At 40.3% G+C, this 21,617-nt stretch overlaps 1 protein-coding gene across 3 annotated transcripts in view; it reads right to left on the bottom strand.

Annotated features, from left to right (window-relative positions):
* The window catches only part of rgs8 (regulator of G protein signaling 8), a 38,776-nt gene extending 26,091 nt beyond the window's left edge, over positions 1–12,685 (bottom strand). Inside the window, exon 1 of one of the 3 annotated variants that reach the window (XM_055944147.1) lies at positions 12,363–12,685. The gene's annotated coding sequence lies outside the window, so the exon portion shown is untranslated. The remainder of the gene's footprint in view (positions 1–12,362) is intronic. The other 2 variants (XM_055944146.1, XM_055944145.1) reach the window with 2 other exon arrangements.
* Positions 12,686–21,617: the final 8,932 nt, after the last annotated feature.

Here is a 21,617-nt window from a genome sequence, read left to right as displayed (position 1 = left end):
TAGTCAAAAATTATATATCTTTTGCTGGTTTGTTACGATCGCTAACTTTTGCTGATGGTAAATGGCTTGTGTTTCTGGCTATTGTGGTAAGCTAATATAATGCTATATTGTGTTTTCGCTGTAAAACACTTAAGAAATCGGAATTATTGGCTGGAATCACAAGATGCCTGTCTTTCATTTGCTGTACACCATGTATTTTTCAGAAATGTTTTATGATGAGTATTTAGGTATTTGACGTTGGTGTCTGTAATTACTCTGGCTGCTTCGGTGCTATTTCTGACGGTAGCTGTGATGATAGCTGCAATGTAAAACTGATTTATAGCTCAAATATGCACATTTTTCGAACAAAACATACATTTGTTGAATAACATGTTATAAGCCTGTCATCTGATGAAGTTGTTTCTTGGTTAGTTTGGTTGGTTCATGGTTAGTTAGGTTGGGTTTGTGCATGATACCTGTGCTGTGAAAAATGTCTGTCCTTTTTTGTATTTGGTGGTGAGCTAACATAAATATACGTGGTGTTTTCGCTGTAAAACATTTTAAAAATCGGACATGTTGGCTGGATTCACAAGATGTTTATCTTTCATATGCTGTATTGGACTTGTTAATGTGTGAAAGTTAAATACTTCTAAAAAATATATTTTGAATTTCGCGCCCTGCACTTGAAGTGGCTGTTGTCATATTGTGCACGGCTTCGGGCTTGCAGCCCAAAGAAGTTAACTTGTTGTTAATCCAGTCAAGATGTCAGATTTCAAAAAGGCTTTACGGCGAAAGCAAACCATGCGATTATCTGAGGACAGCGTCCAGCACACAAATGCATAACAAATCATTTTCAACCAGGGAGTTGCGACACGAAAGTCAGAAATAGCGATATAATATATACCTTACCTTCGAAGATATTCTTCTGTTGGCAGTTCAAACGGTCTCAGTTACATTACAGATGGTCCTTTTGTTTGATAAATTCCTTCTTTATATCCATAAAAACTCAGTTTAGCTGGCGCGCTTCAGTCAATAATTCATTTGGTTTCCCTCTGTCAAACTGCATACAATATGAATCCCAAACGTTACCAACAAACTTATCCAAACAAGTCAATCAACATTTATAATCAATCCTAGGGTACCCTATTACTCAAATAAACAATGACATTTAAGACAGAGAATCGTTATTATCTTTTCCGGAGATTAACAAAAAGAACAAACAGAACGCGCTCTCTCGGCAATGCGCTTGGAAACACTACAGCCAAAATAGGAGCCACTTGGAAAACTACAACTTCTCCCTATTTTTTCCAAAAACCAGCCTGAAACTCTTTCTAAAGACTGTTGACATCTAGTGGCCCAGCCAGAGCCCGGACTTGAAGCCGATCGAACATCTCTGGAGAGATCTGAAATTAGCTGTGAAGTGACTCTCCCCATCCAACCTGACAGAGCTTGAGAGGATCTGCAGAGAAGAATGGGAGAAACTCCACTAATACAGGTGTGCTAAGCTTGTAGCGTCATAACCAAGAAGACCCGAGGCTGTAAAAGCTGCCAAAGGTGTTTCAACAAAGTACTGAGTAAATTATTATTGCGACCCTGGTAGCACAAAATCATCAAAGGTCTGACTTCACGGAGATGCTTGGGAATATGGTCACAACGGGGGATATGTGTGGATGTTTCAGGCGAAGGGGGTATATCTGATCTCCATCATCTAGGACGTGACAATGGTTAATCAAATCTCCTCAGTTGTGCAGGCCTTCTCCTACAGCTGAAACTCTATTTGCATTTGTAAATCAAGACCTTTCTCGACTTGGGCTCTGGGATGGTGCAACTGTTGAGAATCTGAGTCTATGGTTGTTTCATGGGAAAGGGGTTGAGTGTGTATGAGTGTATGAGTGTTTGTGTGTGTGTGTTTGTGTGTGTGTGTGTTTGTGTGTGTATCCCACAACTGTTGCGGGGTTGTATAAAATGTTAGGGACAATATAGAATGAAAAACAATAATTGTTTTCTAAAATAATAAATGCTTCCCATAATGTAATTTTGGTAATGGCAATACTGGTAAGAGGTAACAATCCTTTGCATAAACTGCCTACATTATTACAAATGTGAATTTCTAATTATGTAAATTAAGATAAACAGGATAAAAAAACATATATATATATATTAATAGCTATATACTGTATAATACAAATCGAGGTAAGCGCGATGGAAATGCTTTTGACGATTGATCTGCTTCTGTTCTGTGGGTGGCATTGTTCAAAGCTCTATCATGGGAAACGGAAGCTATTTTGAAGAATTCTGGTTACTACATGATTCTATATATGTTATTTCATAGTTTTGATGTCTTCACTATTATTCTACAATGTAGAAAATAGTTAAAATAAGGAAAAACCATTGAATGAGTAAGTGCGTCCAAACTTTTGACTCGTACTGTAGCTGCCACATTTGATAATGATAATGATTAATTAATAATACATTAGCAATATTATTTTTATGTGAACATTGTTAAAAGATAAATCAAACTTCACTTTTGTAATTTTACAACATTATTGTGAACGCATTATTTGTGGCAGAAAGAAGATGTAAACTTAATGTGCAAATTCACAATGTTTTTTTCTTAAAAATCCTTATTGGGTAAAACAATATTATTCCTTTCATTGTTATATGTTATCCTGGCCACATTCTTAAAAATTTGACCTGTCAAGCTGTCACTGTGGATGGGATTGTCAGGGGAGGAGCAGGCTATTTGTGAGAGTCACAGTTGGTAGGGTTTCAGATTTTTCAGGAAAGGGAGGAGATTAGTAATCTAGTCATTAAAACACATTTTGTAATGTAATTTATCATGGAAAAATCTAAGAAAAATGATTGTGCTCTGGTCATGAGTATGACCGACCGGCTCGATTCTGTGTTATGTAGAACATTTTAAATGTTTTTTATTTTTACATTGGATAAAAGTAGAGAGACAATTATGTATCATATACTACAGTTGAGGAACAATGGCAAAGTAATTCTGCTTTGAAAGTTGGAAAACTTGTAACCTCACTTTTGAGAAATTGGCCCTTGAATTTTTTGGTACACCTACTGGAGAGCTCTTCCTTGTCTACATCCATTCAGCATCGTTCACACCCTCATAAGCTTTAGCCCCACTGATCTCTTTAAGGATTCACATGTAAGGCCATGTACTAAACAAACAAAAAATTCAAGACTAAAGGCTGGTTTATACTACGGGTGTGTTCATAAATTTAGTCTGAAGTGCCAGAATGTGCTCTGGGTGTTCATAAACTCAGTGTTGTCAGATTTTCAGTTCATAAAGACAGAGCGTTTCTCTCTTGGAGCATTCAGAGTGCACACTGGATGCGCTGGCCGAGGAGTAGGGTTTATCTGAGCGTTTTGACCTAACAACAGCAGTCAAGCACCTAAGCTAAATGGCTAACGTTGGCTAGCTTGCTAGCTATTTCCAGACACAAATGAGAGAACAGCTCACTCTGACCATTTTACTTGCCCTAGCAGAGCTGGTTAGGCTGCTTTTATGTTATCCAGAGTGTTGGTGACTGCAACTGTGCTGCTGGCAACAATTTAATACTATTTTTTGCCAACGTTTACCGGCACAGGTATTGAGCATTCATAAATTCATCAGTTATTCTGGCACAGTCAGATGAGAGTGATCTGACATTGGAGTAGATAGCCGGAGCAAATTTACCAGCTACATCTATTGATGGTTGTCGCAGTGACATCATGAACATTCGACTGAAATGATTACTTGCATAGTGTCTTTTGTTTAGATATGTAGCAAGTTAGCGAAACAATGAACCATAATCCCAACGCATAGCGTTTACCACGCTGCATGAATCTGCAGGTAGCTAACCAACCAGGTTCAATGTTAGCTAGCTAACATTAGGCTATAACTAGCAATGCAAATGACTCTGAGATCCGAATAATATTACTACACAGATCATACATGTAACATTAGCTAGCTAGCATTTTAACTTGAAATGAAACAACTTTCTGACAAAATTAGAAACGTGTAATATCTGAAAATGTAGCTAACTAGACTGGATGGATGCTTCTCCCTCTCTGTCATGGATGCCATGGTTGCCCTTAGTTTGAAGATGTAATCTGGAGACAGATGTTTTATACAACAGCCTTCTGTGTGTTCTCTTTTCGACTCTGTTTGTATATTTGCAATCACACGCCAGAATTTTCTCAATCTACTTAGCTATCATACTCTAATTCCACTGATTTCAAAACTCGGTCCTCCAGAAAGTGGAGAGCAAAACTTATGTAGTTCTACCAAGTGATATCTTTCAAAAAAGCCTCGTTAGAAAGGATTCCCTACATGGCAGACCAAGCCGAACTCATCTCTCGGCATGTCCAGCCCACTAATTTTCTCAGCCATCATGGCTAGCTTGAAGGTTGCTGCCTTTTTCCGAGGCAAACACAACTACGGTTGTAATTTAACAATTTTATTGGTATTTACAAATGGCATACAAGTTTGTTATTAAGGCACATGAAAGTTCACATGTTCCAGAAGGCATTTCTGCGTGGTGGCTCTCCTGTGAAGTAGGGCGCCGCGACATACGCATAGTTTCCTGAAAGGAGTCACAAATATGGATTCCCCCAAGAATTGCAGGAAATGCAAAACAAATAAAAAAAATCCCCTGGACCACCCCCTTTTGCATCTTCACTTTCAGACAAAATCAGATGCCCATGTTTGTGTGTGTGTGTGTGTGCACTTGCACCTGCATGCATTTGGCTACCCTCTATGTCCCTGTCTGAAAGAAAAGTGCCTCCTGCGGAAGCCGTGCTGCCCACAGACAGTGTGTCAGGCCATCTGATGTGTAGCCTCCGGCGGGAGGGCTGTTTGGGTTATTTCTGGTCTTACAGACCTATGCTACTCTCCTTTCTCTGTTTCAGCCTGGGGACTGTCTGTCTGTCTGATGTCCACTGTGTCTCTGAGGGGAAAACTTGACTCCGCTTGAACTGATTCCATCGCTCTCCCTGTACCTCCTCTCCATCTCTCCCTCCATCACTCTCTCCATTAGTATTTTCCTCTTTCTCCATCCCTTCCTCCCTGCCCCTCTCTATCTCTTCTTCCCTCACTGTTTGTTTACATGTAGCCACTGCCAACAGCTACCTTCCAACATTGTTATGTGGACCTCCAGCTATCATGATTTTATCCACAGAGGCATTGACCTTACCCGCTCAGGTAAAAATAGCCCTGTTGTCTGTTCTGCAGCTAGCAGTCTCACTGATGTCCTTGCCTTGTTACGCCAGCTTAGCACTTAGCCTACACTTGTTATCTAAACACTCTCATAGAGTAGGCTTAATCCTGATGAACACATCAGCCCTGATTTATGGCTCATCTAGAGAGGCGTGGGGTAAAACCAGGACAGAAGCCTCTCAGTCTCAGCTCATCAAACTAATACAGTCTATCTATTTTTACTCTTAGCTCTCTTCAGGTACATCGATGTACAGTCCTGTTAATGTCACTTTGTTCCCAAAAGTGGTAGTTTGCTTTTGCTTGATTTTAATAGTTACTGCTACCCAGTAGGCTACAATAGACTCTAAGGCACTCTAAACCAGGAAAAATAAGTATGAGTAAGACACACGCATGCACACATACATGTGCACCTGCACATCTCTTGCTAGCATGCACACACACACACACACACGCACACATGGAGGTGGAAGTTGAGGATTGAGGCATAAGACACAAGGTTTGTGATGACCCTGAGATTGGCCATACCCATCCAGCCCTGAGTGATGAGGATATTACTATTTAAAGTAAATATATGCACAGAGTGGTCACGGTAATTGGGACATTCTGCAGAGCATCAGATAATTACATGTTAAGCTTTTGTTTTTGTCTCGGTTTTAGAATCATTGTATGTTTTACAACAAAACTTGTTAAGCATTTTAGCACATCAAAAATATATACTGCACAAAAATATAAATGCAACATGCAACAATTTCAACGATTTTAATGAGTTACAGTTCATATAAGGAAATCAGTCAATTGAAATAAATAAATTAGGCCCTAATCAATTGATTTCATATTACTGGCGCAGCCACTAGGGAGCCAGGCCCGGCCAATCAGAATGAGTTTTTCCCCACAAAAGAGCATTATTACAGACAGAAATAATCCTCAGTTTCACCAGCTGTCCGGGTAGCTGGTCTCAGAAGATCCCGCAGGTGAAGAAGCCGGATGTGAAGGTCCTGGGCTGGCGTGGTTACACTTGGTCTGCGGTTTTGAAGTCAGATGGACGTACTGCCAAATTCTTTAAAATGACGTTGGAGGCGGCTTATGGTAGAGAACTTACATACAATTCTCTGTCAACAGCTCGTGTGGACATTCCTGCAGTCAGCATGCCAATTGCACGCTCGCTTAACACTCGAGACATCCGTGGCATTGTGTTTTGTGACAAAACGGCACACTTTAGAGTGGCTTTTTATTGTCCCCAGCACAAGGTGTACCTGTGTAATGAACATGCTTTTTAATCAGCTTCTTGATATGCCACACCTGTCAGGTGGATGGATTATCTTGGAAAATGAGAAATACTCACTAACAGGGATGTAAACTAATTTGTGCACAATATTTGAGGGAAATCTGTTTTTTTGTGCAAACTGAACATTTCTGAGATCTTATATTTCAGCTTATAAAATATGGGACCAACACTTTACAAGTTGCTTTTATATCTTTGTTCAGTGTATGTATGCGTTTTGGGGTCTGGATTCATGCTCTATGTGGTGATAATAACCACTAGTATAATGATTATCAAGTTTATGATTACAAGTTGGACCATTGCTCTTCTGTTGGTATTTTGATATTTTGTCTGCAGAGTCAGGAATGTTGCTCTTAATCCTGACTTTATCTTTTTATGTAATCAATTTATTTGAGGGATTAGGTTTGCAGACCACTCCATCCAGAAAGTATAAATTTGACAGCTCATTATGTTTAAAACTTTCACAGTTGCTAACCATCTGTAGGGTCAGTTGTTTTAAAAGTATTGTAGCTGTATCTATGTTTAGGCAGCTGTTTGCTCTTTTAAACCCATCCTGTTCACAGTTTGAATGTAGACTTTCATATAGTGTTTCTGTGTTGAGAGTGGCCACACAGAATCTCTGTTGGATTAGTGGCAGGTGCTTGTGTGAGATATGCAGGAGAGGGAGGAGTACTAAGATAAGGGAAGAGGGAGGAATGGAGAGATGGAAGAGAGGGAGGGAAGAATAGAGGGAGATATGTTGATTCTCTCTATACACAAGGATGAGACAGTTAGGTCCATAATTATTGCCACCCTTGATAAAGTTGAGCAAAAATAGACTGTGTAAAATAAATAAATCATATATTGAGCTAAATTATTGTATGCTCAAAAATGCGGAAATGTATATTATTTCATACTAATACAATTGCTTTGCGAAAGAGCTAATGTTTAAAACCTGTTGAGGCTGGGGGCGCTGTTGTCACTATTTATGCTAATCGTGTAATTTTTTAAACGGCTTCCCACAAAATTCTTGATCATACAATATGCATATTATTATTATTATTGGATAGAAAACAGTCTATAGTTTCTATAGGAGTTGAAATTTTGTCTCTAAGTGGAACAGAACCCATTCTACAGCAATTTCCCTGACATGGAGTCAGATTTCAGAAATGTTGGCCCCTGATCTGGAGTCAGTTAAAAGGCCACTGTTATTGCTATGAGTATACGGACACTGCTTACGTCTTCCCCTGGATGCCTTTACGTGATGACGATTTGAATGGGGTCGATTGCGCGTTCACAGGCACTATAAATTAAAAAACCCTGTAGCTAGTAAGTCTTTTGGAGCTGCGTTATGCGCGTGGAGGACACCGACCCGCACCTGTCCCAAGCATTAGTGTTGGGAGTAATCTTTCTCCGGTCATGTTAAGACTCGTTATAGGAGTTAAAAACATCATAAGGTAGTTAATTTAAAGCGTTTTATAGCAATTTATATCCGTTTAGTGCGATTTTGGGACATTTATTTCTGAAACGCTGTGAATCGCTGGGCACGCTTCCAGTTCATGCTGAACGCAGTTGGCATTTCCACATGGCAAGAGGACAGCTTTCCACCAAAAGACGATTAGACCCAAGAAAGGATCCTTTGCCCAAGATACTGATGGAAGAACAGCTCAAAGTAGGACATTTTTATTATGATAAATCGTGTTTCTGTCGAAAAATGTTAGTGGCTTAGGACGCCATGTTTTTTGACGTAGCTTCGCTTGGCGCAAACTGTATTGAAAAGTAAGGATAATTTAAAAAATGTAATTCCGCGATTGTATTAAGAATTAAATTGTCTATCAATCGATGTCCACCCTATATTTTTTAGTCACGTTTATGAGTATTTATGTATAAGAGTAGATCACTGTCTAATATGGCGCACGGACATTTTCTCACCAGCTGGGCTACATTTCACATTGTCTAACCATGATTTTGGTGGCTAAATATGCACATTTTCGAACAAACTGTATATGCATGTTGTAATGTGATGTTACAGGGGTGTCATCTGAAGAATTCTGAGAAGGTTAGTGAAAAAAATAATATATTTTGGCGATGTTGACGTTATCGCTCACTTTGGCTAGAATCAATGCTGGGCTGCTATGTGCTATGTGCTATGTGCTATGCTAATATAACGATTTATTGTGTTTTCGCTGTAAGACACTTAGAAAATCTGAAATATTGTCTGTATTCACAGGATCTGTGTCTTTCGATTAGTGTATGCTGTGTATTTTTACGAAATGTTTGATGATTAGTAAGTAGGTAAACACGTTGCTCTATGTAGTTATTCTAGTCCATTTGTGACGGTGGGTGCAATTGTAACCTATGCCATCTACCTGAAATATGCACATTTTTCTAACAAAACCTATCCCATACCATAAATATGTTATCAGACTGTCATCTGATGAGTTTTTTTCTTGGTTAGGGGCTATAAATATCTTAGTTTAGCCGAATTGGTGATAGCTACTGGTGTTGGTGGACAAATAAAAGATGGTGGATTATGCTAATGTGTTTTTAGGTAATAGATTTACATCTTTACTTAACCTGTCTAGGATCAGCGTGGCGCTAGCGGCACACCCCCCCCCCCCCCCACTGAAAAACCAGTGCCGCGAAATTCAAAAAAAATATTTTTTTAAAATATTTAACTTTCACACATTAAAGTCCAATACAGCTAATGAAAGACACAGATCTTGTGAATCCAGTCAACATTTCCGATTTTTAAAATGTTTTACAGGGAAGACACAATATGTAAAGATGTACATCTATTACCTAAAAACACATTAGCATAATCCACCATCTTTTATTTGTCCACCAACACCAGTAGCCATCACCAATTCGGCTAAACTAAGATATTTATAGCCCCTAACCAACAAAAAAACTCATTAGATGACAGTCTGATAACATATTTATGGTATGGGATAGGTTTTGTTAGAAAAAAGTGCATATTTCAGGTAGATGGCATAGTTTACAATTGCACCCACCATCACAAATGGACTAGAATAATTACAATGAGCAACGTGTTTACCTAACTACTAATCATCAAACATTTCGTAAAAATACACAGCATACACGAATCGAAAGACACAGATCCTGTGAATACAGACAATATTTCAGATTTTCTAAGTGTCTTACAGCGAAAACACAATAAATCGTTATATTAGCTTAGCACATAGCAATTAGCAGCCCAGCATTGATTCTAGCCAAAGTGAGCGATAAAAGTCAACATCGCCAAAAGATATTAATTTTTTCACTAACCTTCTCAGAATTCTTCCGATGACACTCCTGTAACATCACATTACAACATGCATATACAGTTTGATCGAAAATGTTTATATTTAGCCACCAAAATCATGGTTAGACAATGTGAAATGTAGACAAGCTGGTAAAGAAAAAGTCCTTGCGCCACTTAGACAGTGATCTACTCTTATACATAAATACTCATAAACGTGACTAAAAAATACAGGGTGGACAGGGATTGATAGACAATTTAATTCTTAATACAATTGCGTTATTACATTTTTTAATTTATCCTTACTTTTCAATACAGTTTGCGCCAAGCGAAGCTACGTCAAAAAACATGGCGTCCTAAGCCACTAAAATGTTTCGACAGAAACACGATTTATCATAATAAAAATGTCCTACCTTGAGCTGTTCTTCCATCAGTATCTTGGGCAAAGGATCCTTTCTTGGGAGAAATCGTCTTTTGGTGGAAAGCTGTCCTCTTGCCATGTGGAAATGTCAACTGCGTTCGGGATGAACTGAAAAGCGTGCCCAACTTTTCACATCGTTGCAAAAATAAATGTCCCAAAATCGCACTAAACGGATATAAATTGCTATAAAACGCTTTAAATTAACTACCTTATGATGTTTTTAACTCCTATAACGAGTGAAAAGATGACCGGAGAAATATAACAGGCTAAACTAACGCTTGGAACAGGTGCGCGCCGGTGTCCTCTAGGCTCATGACGCAGCTCCCAAAGAATGACTAGCTTCAGGGTTTTTTCATTTGTAGGGCCTGTGAACGCGCAATCGACCCCGTTGGAATCGTCATCACGTAAAGGCATCCAGGGGAAGACGTAAGAAGTGTCCGTATAGTCATAGCAACGACAGTGCCCTTTTAACTGACTTCAGAAGAGTGGCCAACATTTCTCAAATCTGACTCCATGTCAGGGAAATTGCTGTAGAATGGGCTCTGTTCCACTTAGAGACAAAATTTCAACTCCTATAGAAACTATAGACTGTTTTCTATCCAATAATAATAATAATATGCATATTGTACGATCAAGGATTTTGTGGGAAGCCGTTTAAAAAATTAGCCAAATTAGCATAAATAGTCTAAACAGCGCCCCCATCCCCAACAGGATATTGTGTCTTCCCTGTAAAACATTTTAAGAATCGGACATGTTGGCTGGATTTACAAGATCTGTGTGTTTCATTAGCTGTATTGGACTTTAATGTGTGAAAGCTAAATATTAAAAAAAAATTTTTGGGGGGAATTTCGCGGCTCTGCCTTTTCAGTGGGGGTGGGGGGGGAGTGCCGCTAGCGGCACCCTCAGCCTAGACAGGTTAACAAGTAATTACAATTTTTTTTTAAAGATATGGGTAAAAATTATTATCACCACTGTTTTTAATTCTATTGCGCCCTAAAACTCAACTCTGGACCTTGAAGCCATTTCCCCTGCATTTTTTTCATTGTTCCCCTCTAATCAGGGACTGATTTATACCTGGGACACCAGGTGGGTGCCTTTTTCTGAAATATTTCATGAAACTGGAGAACATGTTGGGTGGGATCATAGACCGTTCCTCCATGCAGAATGTTTCCAGATATGGAAATGGGGTTCAATTCCGGAGACTGAGATGGCCATTGAAGATTTTCAGTTTTGTGGTCAACTAACCATTTCATTGTGGATTTTGCTTAGTGCATGGAGTTATTCTCTTACTGAAAGATCCACATTATTTTGACCCCTATCTTTTTAATATATGTTTTTAATGATTTAAACATCTCTTTCTCTGAGCAATTGCATTAGTATATAAAGTAATATCAATTAGCATTTTTTTTGCATGCAACATAGCTCAGTATTTGTAATATTACTTTCATGCAGTCATTTTTGCATCTTTATCAACATTACCAAAAATTATTGACCTAACTGTAGATGCTTGTGTAAGAAACTGAAAGGAAGAGGGATACCTATTGAGTGAGAGAGAAGAGAAGGGAGGAAGTAGAAGAAAAATAAATAGGAAGGAAGGGTTGCTTTGACTTTCTGAAAAATCTGAGGGAGAGAGGGGGAGAGAGAGCAAGGGAGAGAAGGAGAGTGGGAGAGAGGGTGAGCGAGAGGGAGAGAGAGAGAGAGAGCGAGAGAGCGAGAGAGAGAGGTGTGAAACATGTAGGTGGGATGTGTGGGTGCTTCAAAGCCGCCCCTCTCCATCTGTGACTCCTCACTGTTTGACATTTACACAGGCGCGCATGCACACACACACACACACACACACACACACACACACACACACACACACACACACACACACACACACACACACACACACACACACACACTTCAAAACTTGTAAACAATGCACTGCTGTAGTAAATAATCAATTACCAATATTACCTAACTATATTTGGATTAGCAAACACACTCTCCACTTATGTCTCTAACAGTGTGTCTTTTCCAGATGATGACAGTTGCCTGTTCTGTAAACAAATAGTCTCCATCTTTTATATTCTGATGTCAGTCAAGATCAGACAGACATACAGTACATTAAAACAGCAGATGTACATAACGGCAGCCTGCCTCCCATCCCTTATCCATAGTGGACTTACTTACGTAATGAAACTATCTACTAGCCAGATGAATATGGATGATGCTTTACCTTAGCCCTGTTGTGTATGAGATGAGCGCAGGTGGACACTCTCTCTCTCTACCTCCCCAGCGTACGTTTGAGAAGAATAAGCCGATGTTCATCCAACGTTGGTGTGTGTGTGACTGTGTGTGTGTAGATGTCTGCGATGGCACTCCTCTTGAGTGGCGATATCTCTGCTGTTACTGTTACAGTTGCAGTGATGAGTAGGAGGCTAGGAACCACACAGCATGCTCATCGGTTAGAAAACGTTGGAGAAAGAGAAACAGAGACGGGCTTAGGGAGAGGGGAATATGGAGAAAGGGAGAAACAGAGGGAGGGAGAGGTAGAGAACGCTGTTAATGCTCAGAGAATTCTCTGAGGACAAGCCAAGCTTAAGCAGAGTAGTTGCTTAAACAAGATATGGGCAAAAATACAGTGTATAGAAATATACAGTTGTACACAGGGGTTGTATAGAAATACTGTTCTGGACAGAGAATGTTGAGACATTTTCGGGATAACCACTGAGGTGAGGTAGGACAGAAATATTATTCAGCTGATAAAAAATAATAATGATGCTGGCAGATGGACTAAAGCCTTCCTTTCATCCACCTCTCTCTTAGAGGAGGGAGAGGCAAGGAAGGAGAGGGAGAGGATAGGAGAGGAGAGATATGAATTTGATATCTTTCAGCAGAAGGAGATATACACAGCAAGGATGTGACCACTGTGCTGCTTCCACATCAAGAAAACCTCCCCCTGAATATCTAATAACTAAGATATTACGCTGACACACACACATACACACATTGGTTTGAAGCCGAAAAAGAAAGGACATTCACATGAGCACCACAATGCCTATTCCACCATGCTCTACCAAGGTTTTCCAACACACAGCTTCAAACTATGTGTAGGCTGGTTTCTTAGGATTCGAACCTTCTCAAACAACCTAATACATACTAGAGTAGGTGCTTCCACAATAATGTGATTTGAATTGAATACAAGGTAAAGTATTGGATTCTTCACATACCACAGTAAGACATTATCCCATTACGCTACATTTTCATGTAAAAAAGAAAAAACGAAAGCTTTTATAATTACAAGACCATTAGGCTTGATTGAGCTGTTTTGTCTTGTAATAATGTGGTGTATGCATGTATTTCCTTAAACCTTTATTTTAGCAATACGTGTCATAAAAATATCATAATGACATAATTTTTTGGTCAGTAGGTGCCCAACAAACAGTAGCTCAGATAGATAGAGCCTGTCTACATTCCGAGAGCCTGTCTACACACAGTAGCTCAGATAGATAGAGCCTGTCTACATTCCGTATTTCTGTAACTGTTAGATTACCTGTGTAATACTGACATAAGCTCAGAACCCATTGTGTGTCATAAATTGTCCTGTTTTATCAATTGCTGTGCTGATCAATTGACAATTCATTACCCCTGTCAAAATAATATGTTGCTTAAAGTTATGTTTGTACTTTAATTTATTTTTGCAATAAAGATTGTGATGCAACGTTAATACACATTTACAATAGGCCTATATCTAAAAATACATACAGCCAAATGATATACAGTGCTTTCAGAAAGTATTCAGACCCCTTGACTCTTTCCACATTTTGTTATGTTACAGACTTATACTAAAATGCAAAAAAAGGGTTTTATACATTTTTGCGAATGTATTACAAATAAAAAACTTAACTATCACATTTACATAAGTATTCAGACCCTTTACTCAGTATTTTGTTGAAGCACCATTGGCAGCGATTACAGCCTCGTGTCCCGAAGCCACTCCTGTGTTGGCTGTGGCTGTGTGCTCACTGTAGGGTTGTTGTCCTGTTGGAAGGTGAACCTTCGCCCCAGTCTGAGGTCCTGAGCGCTCGAGCAGGTTTTCATCAGGAATCTCTCTGTACTTTGCTCTGTTCATCTTTCCCTCGAACCTGACTAGTCCCCCAGTCCCTGCCGCTGAAAAACATCCCCACATCATGATGCTGCCACCACCATGCTTCACCATATGGATGGTGCCAGGTTACCTCCAGATGTGACTCATGACATACAGGCCAAAGAGTTCAATCTTGGTTTCATCAGACCAGAGAATCTTGTTTCTAATGGCTTGAGAGTCCTTTAGGTACCTTTTGGCAAACTCCAAGCGGGCTGTCATGTGCCTTTTACTTAGGAGTGGCTTCCATATGGGCACTTCTATAAAGGCCTCATTGGCGGTGTGCTGCATAGATGTGAGAGCGATAAATTATAAATGTAATCAAAAATGTTGCCCCTACAAACTTATTCAGTCCGAAAGGTGTCAAGTCTAATGGTCACTTTATAGACTCTGTAGTCTTGTTCTTATCCAATGGCAAGATATTGAGCTAGTTCCTGGCAAAAGATTTTGCTAACGAACCTGTAAAAGATTTGGTGTGTGGTTTTTGGTAACGGACATACGGCTCATGACGAATGGCGGGGAGTGTGTCATCGAGATTGGTGTCATAGTGCCCTATATATGATTGTAGCGACATTATAGTAAATTATAGTAAACAAAATTGAAACTAAAATAATAACTACAAGTGGAAAAACTACACTGCTCAAAAAAATAAAGGGAACACTTAAACAACACAATGTAACTCCAAGTCAATCACACTTCTGTGAAATCAAACTGTCCACTTAGGAAGCAACACTGATTCACAATAAATGTCACATGCTGTTGTGCAAATGGATTTTTTTTATATTTTTATTTTATTTATTTCACCTTTATTTAACCAGGTAGGCAAATTGAGAACACGTTCTCATTTACAATTGCGACCTGGCCAAGATAAAGCAAAGCAGTTCGACACATACAACAACACATAGTTACACATGGAGTAAAACAAACATACAGTCAATAATACAGTGAAAATAAGTCTATATACAATATGAGCAAGTGAGGTGAGATAAGGGAGGTGAAGGCAAACAAAATATATATATAAATAAATAAAAAAATATATAAAAAGGCCATGGTGGCGAAGTAAATACAATATAGCAAGTAAAAACAATAACACTGGAATGGTTGGTTTGCAGTGGAAGAAGGTGCAAAGTAGAGATAGAAATAATGGGGTGCAAAGGAGCAAAATAAATAAATACAGTAGGTAAAGAGGTAGTTGTTTGGGCTAAATTATAGACAAAAGGTGGAAATTATAGGCAATTAGCAAGACACCCCCAATAAAGGAGTGATTCTGCAGGTGGTGACCACAGACCACTTCTCAGTTCCTATGCTTCCTGGCTGATGTTTTGGTCACTTTTGAATGCTGGCGGTGCTTTCACTCTAGGGGTAGCATGAGACGGAGTGTACAACCAACACAAGTGGCTCAGGTAGTGCAGCTCATCCAGGATGGCACATCACTGCGAGCTGTGGCAAGAAGGTTTGTCTGTCAGCGTAGTGTCCAGAGCATGGAGGCGCTACCAGGAGACAGGCCAGTACATCAGGAGATGTGGAGGAGGCCGTAGGAGGGCAACAACCCAGCAGCAGGACCGCTACCTCCGCCTTTGTGCAAGGAGAATTAGGAGGAGCACTGCCAGAGCCCTGCAAAATGACCTCCAGCAGGCCACAAATGTGCATGTGTCTGCTCAAACGGTCAGAAACAGACTCCATGAGGGTGGTATGAGGGCCCGACGTCCACAGGTGGGGGTTGTGCTTACAGCCCAACACCATGCAGGACGTTTGGCATTTGCCAGAGAACACCAACATTGGCAAATTCGCCACTGACGCCCTGTGCTCTTCACAGATGAAAGCAGGTTCACACGCACATGTGACAGACGTGACAGAGTCTGGAGACGCCGTGGAGAACGTTCTGCTGCCTGCAACATCCTCCAGCATGACCGGTTTGGCGGTGGGTCAGTCATGGTGTGGGGTGGCATTTCTTTGGGGGGCCGCACAGCCCTCCATGTGCTCGCCAGAGGTAGCCTGACTGCCATTAGGTACCGAGATGAGATCCTCAGACCCCTTGTGAGACCATACGCCGGTGCGGTTGGCCCTGGGTTCTTTCTAATGCAAGACAATGCTAGACCTCATATGGCTGGAGTGTGTCAGCAGTTCCTGCAAGAGGAAGGTATTGATGCTATGGACTGGCCCGCCCGTTCCCCAGACCTGAATCCAATTGAGCACATCTGGGACAACATGTCTCGCTCCATCCACCAACGCCACGTTGCACCACAGACTGTCCAGGAGTTGGCGGATGCTTTAGTCCAGGTCTGGGAGAAGATCCCTCAGGAGACCATCCGCCACCTCATCAGGAGCATGCCCAGGCGTTGTAGGGAGGTCATACAGGCACGTGGAGGCCACACACACTACTGAGCCTCATTTTGACTTGTTTTAAGGACATTACATCAAAGTTGGATCAGCCTGAAGTGTGGTTTTCCACTTTAATATTGAGTGTGACTCCAAATCCAGACCTCCATGGGTTGATAAATTTGATTTCTATTGATAATTTTTGTGTGATTTTGTAGTCAGGACATTCAACTATGTAATGAAAAAGTATTTAATAAGAATGTTTCATTCATTCAGATCTAGGATGTGTTATTTTAGTGTTCCCTTTATTTTTTTGAGCAGTGTAGGCTGAAATAAAATTGAAAATTAAAACATTTGAAAAAATAAAACTATACTGAAACTATAATCTTTGACTGCAAAACGAACTAAATCCAAATCAAAACCATCATAAATTATGTTTAGTTTAAATTTTTTTCCCTTCTTTTTTTCTAATGGGGTTTTCAAGGTTTTGAATCTGGTGATTAAATTGCTGGAAAGTACAAAAGCAAATGCATTGTAGTGTCTGAAGATGGCAGCTTTAGTAGAACAGAGATAAAAGGGAAAAACCCAATCAACCTCAACTTTAATCTGAACAATACCTACAAAGAATTTCAAGATAAAGACCTAGGTAAAACAGCTATTATTTTATTTTTGGAATTTGGTAAGGATATAAACACACATAAGACACACATTTTTGTGGAATTGCAGGGGAAAAAATGGTTAAATGTTTTGTTTGCTTGATGGCATAATAAGCTTTAAACTGCTAATTTGTCTCTCTACCAACAAGAAGGGTGTGAACAGTTTGAACAGTTTGGGGTCCTATGGTTTGCGAGGTGGGGGTTTGTTACTACGCCAATAAATCAAAATATCTTTCCGGGTCTTTGCCACCTAGGACATTTGTGTGACTGGACCATCTCAAATATTACTTGAGTACACCTGCTACAGGCCTACAGCACATAAATGGCTCCTACCCTCCCAAGCACTAAAACTAAAACCGAAACTAAATCATATAAAAACAAAATAGAAATGTTTTTACCAAACTGAAACTGAACAAAAACCAGTAAATCACACCTGAAAAGTAATCTGAATTTCAAATACACACTACTTACTGATCAAAAGTTTGGGGTCACTTAGAAATGTCCTTGTTTTTGAAAGAAAAGCAAATGTTTTGTCCATTTAAATAACATCAAATTGATCAGAAATACAGTGTAGACATTGTTAATGTTGTAAATGATTATTGCAGCTAGAAACAGCAGATTTTTAATGGATTATCTACATAGGCATGCAGAGGCCCATTATCAGCAACCATCACTCCTGTGTTTCAATGGCACATTGTGTTAGCTAATCCTAGTTATTCATTTTTAAAGGCTAATTGATCATTAGAACACCCTTTTGCAATTATGTTAGCACAGCTGAAAACTGTTGTCCTGATTAAAGAAGCAATACAACTGGCCTTCTTTAGACTAGTTGAGTATCTGGAGCATCCCCCAAAATCATTCCAGCTGCAATAGTCATTTCCAACATTCACAATGTCTACACTGTATTTCTAATCAATTTGATGTTCTTTTAATGGACAAAGAATGTGCTTTTCTTTCTAAAACAAGGTCATTTCTAAGTGATCCCAAACTTTTGAATGGTAGTGTAAATCTAAAAACAAATAGAAATAAAAATTAATAGAAAATCACAAAACTATAATAACCTTGCTCAGAACCCACCAATGTTTAAGTGAATGTGCACACAACATAGACGGATGCACTTGTACACAAACACTACACACACATAACTCAGTCATACAGTGCTGCGATGCGACATGGGGAACAGGGGCACTCATCCACAGCAGGAAACAACAGGGGGGCGGCTGTAGAGTGAGGTCTCATGGTCAGGGTGTTGGGAGACAGCAGGGGGGCTGTAGTGGAGTGAAATCTTAGGGTCAGGGTGTTGGGAGACAGCAGGGGGGCTGTAGTGGAGTGAAATCTTAGGGTCAGGGTGTTGGGAGACAGCAGGGGGGCTGTAGTGGAGTGAAATCTTAGGGTCAGGGTGTTGGGAGACAGCAGGGGGGCTGTAGTGGAGTGAAATCTTAGGGTCAGGGTGTTGGGAGACAGCAGGGGGGCTGTAGTGGAGTGAAATCTTAGGGTCCGGGTGTTGGGAGACAGCAGGGTGACTGTAGTGGAGTGGAATCTTAGGGTCAGGGTGTTGGGAGACAGCAGGGGGGCTGTAGTGGAGTGAAATCTTAGGGTCAGGGTGTTGGGAGACATCAGGGGGGCTGTAGTGGAGTGAAATCTTAGGGTCAGGGTGTTGGGAGACAGCAGGGGGGCTGTGGTGGAGTGAAATCTTAGGGTCAGGGTGTTGGGAGGCAAACACAGCAGCAGCTCAGATACATGTTAGCAGTGTTCTTCTTAGACAGTAGAGAACAAAGAAAAAACCTTTCTAAGCATGGGAAATGTTTGGATGTGTTTGTTTTTATTTCACATGGTGGAGCAGAAATACTTCCCATTTTCCAGCAACAGCACAACCGAAGTGCAGAGAGCCAGGGTTCGTTCGTTCTCTCTCTCTCTCTCTCTCTCTCTCTCTCTCTCTCTCTCTCTCTCTCTCTCTCTCTCTCTCTCTCTCTCTCTCTCTCTCTCTCTCTCTCTCTCTCTCTCTCTCTCTCTCATATAATTGGCACGTGCACTTCACTACTGAACAACCCTTTCTAGTCTCCTGTCAAATCATTGGGGAGTGGGAAGAACGTAGCTGCCAATTACTGAACAACAATGAACATGCCATCCCTTGATATCACCAATGACAATTGTGACAGAATGCACAAAGAGATAAACCAGTGCTTTTCATGGCATATTCAATCAGAATATGCCATAGCTGTCAGAATGCTCACCCTGAAAAGCCCTGAGCCAAAGTCTTTTTCCTTTAACTTCCCTCCACATCAGGCAACGTCAGACGGAAGCAAAGTTTGTTTGTCACAAGGAGAGAATCACCCGCAAGCAAATCAAATGGAGCCCTTTTCAATACTAGGAAGAACCGTACAAAAGGAAAGGGATGTGAGATGTCCGCCCACTTGGTACCAAGGACACACACCTTTCATATGGCTACTACAGTCAGAGCTAACTATTGCTGCGGACATCGCTGATGTCATTCAAATCCCACAGACACTTCTTTCTCTCTCAATCGTTCTTTCTCTTTACCTCTGCTGTAGATGACTAATCGACATGGAGAACCTCCCCGGCAATTGTGTGAGAGTGTGTGTCATGTGTGTGCACATGTCACCCCCCTTTCTCTTTCTTTAAACATTTAACTAAAGTGAATCCCTGTTATTATTGCTTCCTAACCATTGACCTTTCATCTCTCTGCCGTCTCTTTGTCTGTCTCACGTGTCCGCTGTCTGCTGGACCTGCACATGTTCCGTCCCTCACATGCTGAGAAGCCTACATTCAGTATTGTAGCTCTGCTCTATCAGGCACACTCCTCCTCACAGTCTCACAGCAAGCAGATACTTCTACAGATGTCTGACTTCTGTACCCCTGACCAGCTATGTTCTCTCACATAAAGCACACACATTCACTTCACTTCGTGTCACGTTCTGACCTTAGTTTCTTTTTTATGTCTTTATTTTAGTTTGGTCAGGGCGTGAGTTGGGGTGGGCATTCTATGTTGTTTTTTCTATGTTTTGTTCTGTTGTTCTATTTCTATGTGTTTGGCCTAGTATGGTTCTCAATCAGAGGCAGGTGTCAGTCGTTGTCTCTGATTGGGAGCCATATTTAGGTAGCCTGTTGTCTTTTGTGTTTTGTGGTTAGTTGTTTCCTGTGTCTGTACCATACGGGACTGTTTCGATTTTCGTTTGTTCATTCAGTTTGTTATTTTGTATTTTTGTAGTGTTCAGTTTTTATATATTAAAACGGACACTTACCACGCTGCACATTGGTCTGATTTCTCTTACTCCTCGTCAGAAGAAGAGGAAAGTCGTTACACTTCCAGATTACTTTATTGGGGAAAGTTAGAAGGCATCATTGGACCGAAATAGCACAATTAAAGTATTTACTTATCATGCACATATTATACAAGTAGGTCAGCTTATAGTATTGTATATCTAGGATTCAGATGTGGGATCCATTACAAAAAAATGTCAAATTTGCAGTTGAAAATAACTGTTTTCACATGTTGATCTTAAATTTCAAATCAAATTATCACGTGTATTCAATCTAGAGTTTACATGTTAAAACTTCTTGCCACTATAGGGGGTGCTGTTTCGCATGAGCATAATTTGCTCTACAGATTAAACTGCCTAGTACTCAATTCTTGCTCGTACAATATGCATATTATTATTATTATTGGATAGAAAACACTCTCTAGTTTCTATAGCCGTTGGAATTTTGTCTCTGAGTGAAACAGAACTCCTTCTACAGCACTTTTCCTGACAGGGAGTCAGATTTCAGAAATCTTGGCCCCTGATCTGGGGTCGGTTTTAAGGTCCCTGTAAATGCTATGAGGATACAAACACTGCTTACGTCTTCCCCTGGATGTCAGTACGAGGTGACGCTTTGAATGGAGTCGATTGCGCAATCAGGGCCTGTATAAAACACCAAATACCGGAAGTAGCTTTCTTTTGCTGCCTGCGACTGACGCACGAAGGACGTCGGACTCGCCTCTTTCCAACCTGTTGTTTAGCCAGTAACATGTTTTTACTCGTTATAGGTGTTAAAAACATCATAAGGTAGTTAATTTGAACCGTTTTATAGCAATTTATATCCGTTTAGGGCGATTTTAATGGTATTTCTGTGTAATGCACTTTGAAGCGCTGGGTACTTTTCGAGTGCATGGTGAACGTTAGTGACCATTTCGACCGGACAAGAGGAGATCTTTCGACCAAAAGACGATTAGACCGGAGAAAGGATTCATTGCCCAAGATTCTGATGGAAGAACAGCTCATAGTAAGAACAATTTATGATGATAAATCGTGTTTCTGTCGAAAAATGTTAAACGCTTAGCTTCGCTTGACGCAACCTGTATTGAAAAGTA

This window comes from Salvelinus fontinalis, chromosome 14, assembly GCF_029448725.1.
Source record: "Salvelinus fontinalis isolate EN_2023a chromosome 14, ASM2944872v1, whole genome shotgun sequence".
Lineage (NCBI taxonomy): Eukaryota > Metazoa > Chordata > Actinopteri > Salmoniformes > Salmonidae > Salvelinus > Salvelinus fontinalis.
Note: the sequence above shows the minus strand (reverse complement) of the source record. Positions and strands in the feature narration are given on the sequence as shown.